Genomic DNA, 13,178 nt, shown 5'->3' on the forward strand with positions numbered 1-13,178 from the left:
CTCCTCTTCTGAACAGGAATACTTTCTTCCTCCTTACGAGGATTCTGATGCTGAAAAATCTATCCCTTCAGCCTCACCGCCTGAGGATTATTCTTTTGGGGAGACCCTGCATACCATGAGGGAGCACTTCAACTGGGAGAGCCAAGACTACTCAGAATCTAAGAAAAGGCTTAGAGATTTTCTTTTACTTCCTCAGCACAGGCCTTTAGCTATTCCTCTTGTGTTAGACATTGTAAATGATGTATTTTCAGAGTCCGGACTTTATCCTGACTCTTTACCTCCTGCCCCTGTTAAACTAGACAGATACTATAGGGTTCCAGATTCGCATAAATTTCTTTATAATAACCCTGCTGCTGATCCAGAAACTATTTCTCAGGGTCCCAAAGGGGTCAAGGCTTCTAATGCAAAAAACCCTATCCCCTCTGATAGTCAAGAGTGCTGGACAGTGGGGGAAAAAAGGTTTACACGTCTGCTACTTTGGCTGTGAGGGCTTTAAATTGTCAATTTCATATGCTTAAATATCAGCAATACTTAATGTCACTGTTAAAACAGAAAATGTCAAATTTTGATTGTGCAGAAAATAAGGAAATGTAGGATTTATTGCACGCAACTGAACAAGTGGGAAAGCATAAATTGCAATGTGGTTTTGATTCTCTGGAGGCCTCTTGCAGGGCTGCAGCTTACGGGTTCTGTCATTAGGAGGCATGCTTGGTTAAAGGAACAGAATCTGCCTGATCATGTTAAAGCAAAATTATTAGATGCTCCATTACAGCATGATACTTTATTTGGTGTTAAAGCAGAGGAGGTGTTGAAGAAAATGGAGGACAAAGCTAAATCTATGCAAACAGTAAAGGATTTCCTACAGGTACAGCCACCCAGATTTAGCAGGAACTGGCCTACAAAGAACTGGTCCTTTCCCAGTGTCAGGCAGGCCACAAAGAGGCAGATACAGACGTCCCAGAGGCAGATCACAGCCCCAAGGCTCATACAGGCCTAAACAGTGGGCTGCTTCTACCTCCAAAGGCAGAGAAGACAAATCACAGCCATCTAGCAAACAGTCCCAATGACTTTCCTCTGCCAGCACCAAGCACGTATCTTTTGGCAGCCCCCTTTTGGGGGGAACTAGCACTTTTTTCTCAAAATTGGCACATGATCACCCAGGACAAATGGGTCTTGAATATAGTGTCCCAGGGCTACAGGTTCCACTTTCACATGCTGCCATGGGCAAAAGGTATGCCAGACCTGCCACACAATCAATGGGCAGAGGCACAAAAACAAATTTCATCCCTCATGGACATGAGGGCCATTCAGCAAGTACCACAGCAAGAGCAGGGACAAGGATTTTACTCAAGACTTTTCTTGGTATCCAGAAAAGACAAAGCCTGGAGACCAGTATTGGACCTGTCTACTCTAAACACACTTCTGGACGTTCCAAAATTCAAAATGTTGAGACTGCATCAGCTTCTGCCCATGCTGGGCAAGAAGGCTTGGCTTGTAACTTTGGACCTAAAAGCGGCATACCTGCATATCCCAATCAGACAGTCTTGCAAAAGATACCTCAGATTCACAGCTGGCTCAATTGCACTAACAATTCTTTGCACTGCCCTTTGGCTTCTCTACTGCGCCCAGGGTCTTCACAAAATGCCTGGCACCAGTAATTGCTTTTTGCAGACAAAGAGGAATTCAAATATATCCTTACTTGGATGATTGCCTTGTTCAAGCAGAGAACAAGGACATTCTATTGAAGTATCTGGCGTTTGTAAAAAGATTACTAATTTGCCTAGGGTACACAGTAAAAGAAAAGAAATCAAATCTTGTACCCTCTCAATAGATAATATTCCTGGTTGCAAGATTAAATACAACTGCCCAGATGGCTTATCTCACGCTAGACAAACAAAGGCAACTGACTTCTTACTTCAAAATGTTGGCAACAAAGACTCTGTTATCTGCAAGAAAAATGCTGCAGGCTTTGGGCTTCGTGGCATCCTGCATTCTGCTAATTCCATATGCCAGACTGCATATGAGGAAACTACAATGGTATCTAAAAAGTGTTTGGACTCAACATTGTCACAGCCTGGAAGCATTAATTACCCTCATTCCTTGCTGCAACAGGAGTTTCGATGGTGGGCACAGGCCTGTCACCACAACATGGGACAGCCATTCACCCTACCCACAGCCAGGCAGTCAATAACAACAGATGCTTCAGATTATGCCTGGGGGGCCCACATGGCAGGAAAATGTATTCAGGGCACATGGCTCACAAGCCAAAGGCATCTTCATATCAATCAAAAAGAGATGCTAGCTGTTCAGAATGCCCTGACAGCTTTCAAGGATCTACTCCATCCAGGACAACTGCTGATAAGGATGGACAACACTACAGTCATGTGGTACATAAACAAACAGGGAGGCATTCATTCCTACCCCCTCTGCAGACAAGCCATGATTTTGTGGGACACAGCATTGACTTATCAAGTACACCTGCAAGCACAATTCCTGCCAGGAAAGAAAAATACTCTGGCAGACGAACTAAGCAGAAACCTAATGGATCCCCACGAGTGGAAATTGGATCCACAAGTCTTCAGCATGATAACTAGGAACTGGGGATGCCCGGACATAGACCTATTTGCCTCCCCTCACAACTGCCAACTACAGAGATTCTGCACAAGGACTTATCACAAGCAAGCATGGAAAGTGGATGCTCTATCTTTCAGCTGGAAAAACCTAACAGTATATGCCTTTCCTCTTCTGCCTCTCCTCCCCAAGGTCAGACAAGAGAAGCCAAAAATGATACTGATTGCCCCAGACTGGCCCCGCCAGCACTGCTACCCAATCCTAAAGAGCTTGTCTCAAAAACCAGCTTGGACATTACCTCAGATTCCTCACTTATTGACCCAACAAGACAGTCAGATACTGCACAGCCAACTCAGGACCTTAAACCTGGCAACATGGCGGATAATGTAGCCATTCAAGACGCACCTCTCTGTAAAGCAGTGATGGATGTTATTTTGGAGGCCAGGAGGCCTAGCACCAGAAAATTTATGCAGAAAAATGGAAGAGATTCTGTGCTTGGAACCAGGCACAAGGTATTGCCACGATTGTTCCAAATATTCCTCAGATTTTGCAATACTTAACTGAGATGCTGGATAAAGGCCTTTCCTTTTCATCAATTAAAATTTATGCCTCTTACATTTCAGCTCATTACAATACAGAACCACCTATTTTTTCTCATCCATTACTAAGGCAGTACCTCAGAAGGGCCAAAAACATAAGACCCCCAAAGAGAGCACCAGTACCTGCATGGGACCTCAAATACTTCTTGGAAAATCTCACACTGCCTCTGTTTGAGCCAGCCTCTGCAGCTGCTATAAAATTCTTATCCTGGAAAACAGCTTTGCTCCTAGCAATAACCTCTGCTAGACGAGTCTCAGAGTTACAGGCACTCATGGCTGTGGAACCTTTTGTCATTTTCCATCCTGACAGGGTTTCTCTGAGGACAAACCCTACATTTATGCCTAAGGTAGTGTCCAGTGCGGCCCTTAACCAAACAATTCATTTGCCTACCTTTTACCCAAACCCACAGAATAAGGGTGAGATACTTCTGCATTCTTTGGACATTCACTGGCAGCTACGCTTCTACTTAGACAGAACCAAATCTTTCTGAAAGACTGAACAACTTCTAGTGGCATATGCTGCAGGATCACAAGGAAAACCTTTCTCAAAGCAGAATATTTCAAAGTGGATATGTCACTGCATTTGTTTCTGCTATTCACAGCATGGCAAATCAGTGCCTAAGGGCATTAGGCCTCATTCAACTAGAGCAGCAGCCACTTCAGCAGCCTTCCTCAGAGGAGTACCAACCAAAGACATCTTAGAGGCTGCAACATGGAGTTCAGTGCATACTTTTACAAAGCACTATCACTTACCTCTCTACTCTAAATCCAGGGCAGGCTTTGCCACTGCAGTTCTGCAGGGCATGATAGCCTCTCCTAATCCTATTTAGCACCAGCCTCCCAACCGTAGCTTTGGGATTCAACCCAATTGTAATGACTGCAACAGTGAAACATGAACATAGTACAGTTGTGTACCTACCATAGATGTAGATGTTCGAGTGTATTCACTGTTGCAGTCCAGATTACCCTCACACCATCCCCCTTTTTCCTTGCTGGGACTTGTCTGTACTTCTCTATTCTATACAACCTATGTGGTGTATTTGCTTGTAGATGAAGGAAAAGTTGTTTTTTGTGTATGCATGCTTATTGGCATAATTTAGCCTACCATTTTAGGGTCACCTGACATCTGGGGCAAGAAAAACTGAAGAAAATGGCATCTGCTGCATCTTTTATACCCCTGGCCCACTGACGTCAGGGAGGAGGCGACAGCAACCAACGCCGGACCTAGAATTTGGAACTCGGGCCGCCTGCGGGTAGCCTGCCAGCAGGATAACCCAACTGTAATGACTGCAACAGTGAATACACTCGAACGTCTACATTTATGGTAGGTACGCAACTGTACTTTGTCTCTCTTTCTGATCAGTGTTTTGGCTACCTTGTGCATTGGGAGGTGAAGACTTTAACCATTTTGACAACGGTTGCTGATGGTACCATTCACATTCTGTGCTAAATATGGAAAGTGTCACCATTATTCTAAGAAGTTGTTATTCACACTTATCGTATATTTTTTTTTTAGGTGTCTGTTTCCAGCTTTTGGGTTATATGCACCCACTAATGTTTGACAGGTTGATCTTTGTATAGTTGTTTCTTGTCATCTCAATTTGAATCTATATGACATTTTGCAAGTGTTTTGGTTTTAATGAAAACCTTAAAAAAAAAAAAAAAAAACCAAGAGCAACCCGATAACCTGTTAACTTAATATAAACACACAACTGCGTACATCTTCATATAATGAAGTGTAACCCTCCTAGTTGCAGACACTGGTGCACTGTCTGATGTAAATTTAAAGTTATACATGCCAAGATGCATGCTACTGCCTGTGTTCCTACTAAACTAATTGTGGCTTGTTTCTTTTATTTTTATTCCCCTTCCAGATGTGAAAGACAGCTTACAAGCTTTCAGAAAATATTAACTTTTAGCCTTAAAGAAGTCCATGCTCTGACTTTTTATTACCCTATTCAGATTGTGTGCATGAAAACTTCAAGAGAAAAATAAATGTATCCTTCAGCTGCAGGCTCCCAGAGGCATGCTGAACATTTATTTCTAAAGGAAACCTTTTCATTACATTCAGTGTTCTCTTATTTACTTGTTTCCACTTAAAATTTATTAGATTAAACCAAGGGTCGTAATCCAGACATTTACCTGTGCAAGAGTAAGATAAAACATGTAAGCTTTATATATATATATATATATATATATATATATATATATATATATATATATATATATATATATATATATATATATATTATGATTTGTGTACTTTTATATCCCATTCTGTACCTCAGCAACCCAAGATTGCAGCCTTTTAACGTGTGCTTTTGTCTAGCCTTTTTTCTCTTTTTGCATTGTAATGCCTACATTTCTTAATGCTAAAAAAAGAATGAAAGAAAAAAGAAAAATGGTATCTGTTTACTTTAGTGTCATTATCACATACAATAGCTGAAAGTGCTTTATACAACTGTACTATGTCTTTCCATTTTACATTTATATCATGAGAAGTTTTGTAGATATATTCTTAAACAGAAACCATTTTACCCTTTTCCTTCTTCCCCTCCCATAGTGTCCTTCCAAATATTAACATGGTGAAGCAAATTCCTTTCATTTCCTCACATGTTTTACAGAGTCAACAAAAGTCCATTCATTCCACTTTTTCTTGCACAGCCATATTTCACAAATGCGAGTGATGTTTTGTAATCTCAAATTTATTTACTACTTTTTGTGTTGCTGGTCTTTTTCTTTTTCATAGATTCATAGGCTAATGACCTGGGGCGACTTTCTAAGCCTAGCCAAGTTTTCCCGAAAGAATAATGATGTCCTGTGTCTGAATAGGACATTGAGAGGCAGGCATTTATAAGCTACCTCTGTCCATAAAGCACATGGGTGCCAGGCCTGCTGTAAATTTCCTGTTCTCCAGCCATTGGTCTAGGTTGCACTTAAACAGTGTAATAGACAAACTCAGTTTCACATGGATGGAAAACTGTTCCATAGGAGAGTCAGTCTCTGGGACACATACCCTGTGTCTCCAACATGTTCTTTTTTAAGTCGCAAACAAAATTCAGGTCCCTAGACCCTGTATTTCTGGTACTTTTGACTTATGAATATGTAGGAGATTCATAAGTGCGCAGATACTTTGTAAGCCAGTTATAGAACACCCCTCAGCAATCTATAGGAGACTAAGTAGAGGGAAAAGGCGCGCTGCATAAGACAGGTTTGTTACACCTTGTATTATTTTTGTAAGGAACCTCTGAGACCACTGTTGTTGATTCATATGAATGGTCAAGTACAGACCAAAGGGAGGATTGTACTCTGGTCTGATAAGGGCAGAGTACAGTGGGATAATGACCTCTTTGGACCTAGACGTCATGCTCTTACTTAAAAGTTGTGCAACATAAAATAATTTCCTCACCACTGTGGTCATGTGATGGTCCACATGGTTGTTCATCTCCATCTCCTAGCTCCAGACTCCAGTTAATTTCCAAGATATTTCCATTTCTTTTAATCAACTCCTGTGGTGTTCACTGTCTTTCAGTTTTTTTTCTTTGGAACATTGAAAAAGGTTTAACAGGCATAGTCTCTCCGTGAGCTTTATTGTCAGAAGAATGAGAAGCAGATTCCCCTTCCGTTTGAAGGTTTACTTTTTATTTGACAGACTTTTGTTTTTCCCCCTTAACCTGTTCTGCATCAGAAAAATAACTTTGATCCTCCAGGAAAAAATATCCTGAAGACAGCTGGATACAGCAACTTGAATCTCACTCCTGCCTCTCAACATTCCCTGATTGCCGGAATAAATTGCTTCTCATCTGTCTCGTGTACAGTGAATAATCATTTTCCACAAACACTCTACTGTCTCCAGTTTTTAATGCTTTTAAATACTTTTGACTGTCTACCACACTTTTGTCAGGATAAACTCTTTGCTGGTAGCATTGCATCTTTAATAATACATGTCTTGTCTGCTTTCTCGTGGCCAGGTTTGGAATGTACACATGATGTGTCTTTTCAATTACCAAATCTCACTTTGGATACCAGTCCAGTTGCTTATTTGTGCTCTCATAAAATTAATACAGTCTGTTCCTATCAGTTTCTCTAGTACAGCAGAAAATCTCTGTTTTTCCCTGTTTGCTCTGTCCTCTGATTCTACCATTTTTTGAAACATCTCACCTTGAGCAGTCTCATACTCGGCCAGCCTTTTCTTCATTACAATTTCTGATTTTTGCAGTTTTATCAGTTCGTTAAATATCCGATGAAATAACAATCAAAAAATAAGAGAAAGCAATGGCAATATTGTTTACTTGTTGAATTAATTGTGTTACTTATTGTGTATGGGTGTATATGAATTTTATCATCTTTGGGAGGCTTAGCCAAAGCTCAAGGAGAATAAACTGATTTCTTGTGGATTGGTATTTTTTTCATCTGAATATCTTTTTAAAGTTTCTTCCATTTTTTCAGTCTTTTCTTTTTTTGAGTTGATGTACTCCTTCAGTGTTTCATTTATGTTAACATTTATGTTAATTTTATGCTCAACTCCTGAGAGACTTGCTTGGCTACAAACATCTGCATTACAAGCTGAAGCTAAGTGAAACTTGCAGTAGTGAATTTTAGTCTTCTGTTAAGTACAAACTTGCAGTTTTAAAAGTACTGTACTTTCATTTTTTCTGTTTTCTAATTCTGTGTTTCTGAACAGTGTGCTGTGTGTCTGTCTGCAGTTAGTTCCCCAGCCTCCCTCCATGTTCCTGTGTTGGTGGCTCTGGAATTGCCCGCCCCTCCTGTAAATCTGTATTAGAACACTCCTCCTGGGTCCATCTCATTTTGGTCACTTAACCGAGTACAGTTAGATCATATTCTGAGTCTAGTGTTCACTCTACTTAATATAGAGAGAAGATTTCAGAAGGCCAGCTCACTTAGGTTCTTCCTTCCTCTCTTCTTGCACTTAACATTTTTGCACTTTATTCATTTGCTTTTACTGTATTTGTGTTTCCTCCTACTTTATTTTGCTTTTCTTAAAAGTACTCAATTTAATTTATTCTGCTGCATTTATTACTGCTTGGTCGTAGCCTGATTAAATTGTAACTGTTATTCTAAGTCTTTTGGTTTAAGCACTTGGGCTTCATACAGACTGTTTTACACTAAGAAGGTTTGTTGTCTGCACTGTTGTGGCAGGACAGGTAGCTTACATCCTTCTAAGCTGGGAATTGCTGATTGAAGGCCCAGTGTCTGCTATTCTAAAAAGTGTATTGGTTCTGGCTTAAGCACTTGGGCTTCAGGCCAGTTATTCTACATTAAGAAGGTTTGTGGTCTGCACTCTTGTAAGAGGAGAGGCTGGATTCTGCCCTTTTGAGCTGGGAATTTCTGGTCACAGGCTTATTGTAACTGCTTAACTGAACTGTTTATTTCTGAAATTGGTGCGCCTTGTTACTGTAGCATAGACCAGATTCAGGCCTGCTGAATCTAGCTTTGTTTGTATAACTTGAGTACCGATCCAAGCCTTTTTTTTGGAGAAGGTTCCCCTGCACCCTATTAAGCAGGAATGTGCAGTTAGAACTTGTCTGAAGACTGCTGGAACAGGGCTCAGTTTTGAGCTTTTTTTATGGTTAATTTGGGTAACTTGTTTAAATCAGTTTGTACGTTTTATATATATATATATATATATATATATATATATATATATATATATATATATATATATAAATTGCACTTTATTCATCTGCTTGTACTGTATTTGTGTTTCTTCCTACTTTATTACTGGGGGCATTGACTACAAGTCTGATCTGTGATATATAACAATAAGTATCCTTTTCTTTGCTTTTAAACTGTTATGAGTGTATCTGCTTTATTTTCTGTAAAAAAAAATACTTGTTTCCCACCTTTCTAAGCTAGTATAGTCCATTTTTCAGGTTAATGCTGAATTCAGGGCTGTGCTACAAATCTGTGTTTGCCCATACCTTTCTTGGATAGAAGGAAGTTTCTCTGTTCACCTGTGAGATAAGGGAGCTTTGAGCAGCCTATCTGTCCCTGGAGGAGTGGTTTCAGCCCAGAAATTAGTAGTTTATTGGTCATTTGGGGCTAATTTCTATTTCTTTCATTTCCTGCTATAAATACTGTTGGGCAGCGCCAGTTAGCCAGGGTAAAACTATTCCCAACTCCACAAAGTCTCCTCTTCAATTTTTCTCTTGGAACTAGACAAACTTTCAACTTAAGCACTCAAGCCATTCATTTCTCAGCCCGGCACTTGCTCAAACTTATAGCAAGCACTTATAAACCCTAGCACTAGACCCTCTTGTACTGTACAGAAGGCAAGGCTCTCTATTCGACCTTACCAGCCATCCAGTAAAACAGTTCACTGTACCTTTCCAGGCATGTCCAAAGGGCAGTTTCAGGTGTACTCTCCAGTCCAACTGGTGAATCTGTGCATTTTGAGGCAATGTTACAAATGCCTGATGTACACAGACAAAACCCCCTCCTCCTACCACCAAACCCTAATACATGCGAGAGATGCAGTTATACAGACAAACTAGAGGCTAAGCTCTCTCAACCCAAGACTGGATCAGACAGTCAAGAGGAGAAGGGAAATACTTGCATCACACCACCAGTCTTGCCATAGACCCATTAAACCAGCACCGGCAAAAACACACATAAATACATGAAAACATACTCAGAGGCTCTAAATAAAACTCTGCAAAACCAACAGAGACCTGCAAAGCAAACATCCAAGCAACCTCCACCCCCCAACACAAACCATGAAACACATACTTCACAAAACCAGTGTGCCATGCAATCACAGCCCTTAAGGCAAAATAACATACCCAACATGCTAGTAATAGGTGAGTGTATAGTCAGGCACACTGTAGTCCCACTCACTAGGCTGAGTAAGGAGAAGGTTACTGTTAGCTGCCTGTCGGGTGCCAGGATCCCCCACATAACACAAGCACTCAGGTCACTCCAGAACAAGTACAATTATGACTGTCATTGTCCATGTTGGTGTGAATGACCTGAGCCATACCTCCCTGGACTACATGAAAAGAGACATGGAAGAGCTCTGATGACGTAGCCCAGGCTGGTATGACCCAGACCTTGAGTAGCATCCTGCTCTCACCAAGAGTGATACCACGGTATAAAGAAAAAATTCTCAATTTCAACAATTGGCTAAGTTTCTGGTGTCATTCAAAGGCGATTCAGTGTCTGTCCACCTGGGATGACATGCTTGACAAGCCACGCTGCTTCGCTAGAGACTGCTTGCACCTGTCACCCTTAGGCTTTCAAATACTGGCCAAGGCTCTTCCCACCCCCATAGTGCCTTTTTTTAGGCAAGGCTCAAAAGACAAACCCACTGCCGTAAATAGCACAAGTAACAAAAAACTGAGAGTAATGCTACTCAATGGAGAAGTCTAAACCTCAAAATCCACGCACTCGAGGCACTCCTCAGTATGGAGAAAATCAATGCATGTGCAGTAACAAAAACCTGGTTTAAGGCTCCAGAGAGCACCCCAGCACCAACAGGCTACAACTCATACCATACATTTCGACCACAGAACCCAAACTGAAATACAAAATGTGGGGGCGTATCCATATTCATCAAGGATACCCACACCTCCAGGTTAGTGGCACAGCACGATGTTTCAGAGATCATCCACGTGCAACTAACAGTGGGCAAAACTGCAGTTCAAATGTAGCTTGCTACAGATCACCCACCATATCACAGGACCCCCATTCTGTGTTTCGGGAAACACTGTGAAATCTAAAGGTCCTACCAAGCACTCTAATATTGGGTGATTTTAATTACTCAAACATTAACTGGAAGAACTACTGAAGTACTAACTCCCTTGCCCAACTTTTCCTAGAATTTATAAACTCAAACACCCTGGTTCAACTGGTCAACACTCCCACCAGAGGTGACAACATATTGGACCTGGTCATCACCAACATGGGCGACCGGTGTTCCACACCAGAGGTCAACCCCTCTCTGGTTAGATCTGACCGTAAACAAATCACTTTGGATATCCATATTCCGCCCCCATTCCTGGACAAGAAAACCACAGTGAAAAACGTTTTAAAAGCAGACTTCACGTTACTTAAGACCGAGGTGGAACATTTCAAAGCCCCCATGCTGAAGGATAACACTGTCCAAGCTGCAAAATCCTGTACTAATGCATTCTGCGGTCAGCTACAAGAATGCATGGATCATGCCATCTCAAGCAAAACCAAGACTCACTCCTCCAAGAAAAGGAAACCAGTCTGGTGGACTCCTGCCATAAACAAAGCTATACAATAGAAGGAGGAAACTAGTACAGAAAAGAGTAAAATCCCAAGAAGGAAAGACATCACTGACCAGTATCGGCAAAAAACTGCGATCCCTCATAAAATCATCCAAAGCGAGCTTTGTAAGAAAAATTGCCAAGGACTCCAAAGATAACCACAAGGCATTCTTTAGCTATGTCAAGAATCTAAGTGGCAATGCTCAGATCTGCTCTGAGTTGGTGCAGAATGGCACAAAATACACTGAACCGTTTGATATCGCCAACATCCTGGCAGACAGGTTCAGCGCAAACTTCACCCCCCCCCTCTCACCCCGAAAAGGGCCCATAACCATACCATATGAATGTAGAGTCCCTGAAATCACAGACACTCAGGTTAAAACAGCCCTCTCCAAAGCCAAAAACACAGCATCAGTGGGACCTGACTGTGTCCCAGGCTGCGTCCTACATGAGCTCAAAGACGAACTAACCCCTCACATAAATACACTGTTCAAACTCAGCCTCTCCACAGGCAACATACCCATAGAGTGTCGCACAGCAACGGTTATTCTGCTCCACAAAGGTGGATCCACAACAGACCCCAGGAACTATCGCCCTATAAGCCTGGCTAGCTTGGTCTGCAAGGCTATGGAACTCATCATCATGGAACTCATTAACAGAGACATTGGGAACCTCCAAACACTGGACCCTACCCAGTTTGTTTTTAAGGGCAGATCATGCCTCCTCAACCTGGTGGACTTCTTTGAGATGTTACCAAGGCTATAGACGAGGGAAAGGTGGTACACACAGTCTACCTAGACCTCGCGAAGGCCTTCAACACCATTCCCCATTCTGGTATTATAGACAAGCTAATAAGTCAAACCAAATGGAAACAGCGCACCAACTGCAGAAACAAAACTTTGTTGCAATCACCAAAACGTAGAGTCAACATAAACGCTTTATTGAGCAAGTGCGTTTTCGTCCACATCTAAGGAAAGACTTCATCAGATAAATTAATTAATTCCAATTACTGTTTAAATACTCTAATTAAAATCAAATTAACCAGTAGTGTTTTTTGCATCCTACCTAAACCAATTAAACAAGAAGGCTCATGCATATTAAGAACTCCATAGGTACTTGGTATAATATTAAATCATGTTAAAACATTATTAAAACATAAAAACACTTTAAAAACAGTTGAATGTGTATTCCATTGTAAATAGATAAATTCATATATTGTTATAAATAATTAAATACAGTAAATAATCCTAGTTTAAAAATGTTAATGTTTTACTTTTCATTTAAAAACGATCTGCTTGCATTCAAATAGCACCATCTACTGTTCAAGTAGTGTCCGTGCAAATTTACTCTATATTTTAGCTGCTCTCAACTTTAAAACTGGGGATAACGAAATGTGTTCATTTAACCCAGGTAACCTGGTGGCTTCTAACAGTATTTGCCACCATAATTCTTTGTACTCAAGCCATTCTTCCCAAAGACCACCTCTCATCTCCTTTTTAACCTGCTCAAGCACAAAGAACAAAAATTTAGAATCATTACATACTCTTGTGTGTTTATATAGAGCATTTGTTTCTTTATTCTTGAGTATCTCGTATGTATGTTCATAAATTCTTTTTTTCAGCACCCTCTCCGTCTTACCGACATAGAATGAGTTGCATTTTACACACATAGCCATATATACCACCCCCTTTGATTCGCAATTGTAGTGACCTGTACTGTGGATGTTAATGTCCCTAGCGTCTAGGTAAACCTCTCC

At 41.0% G+C, this 13,178-nt stretch overlaps 1 protein-coding gene across 1 annotated transcript in view; it reads left to right on the top strand.

The window, feature by feature from the left end:
* GIPC1 (GIPC PDZ domain containing family member 1) overlaps window positions 1–13,178 on the top strand; it is a 374,161-nt gene that overhangs the window by 107,088 nt on the left and 253,895 nt on the right. The window lies entirely within an intron of this gene.

The sequence above is a fragment of the Protopterus annectens genome, chromosome 9.part0, assembly GCF_019279795.1.
Source record: "Protopterus annectens isolate FY-2018-M chromosome 9.part0, PAN1.0, whole genome shotgun sequence".
Taxonomy (NCBI): domain Eukaryota; kingdom Metazoa; phylum Chordata; order Ceratodontiformes; family Protopteridae; genus Protopterus; species Protopterus annectens.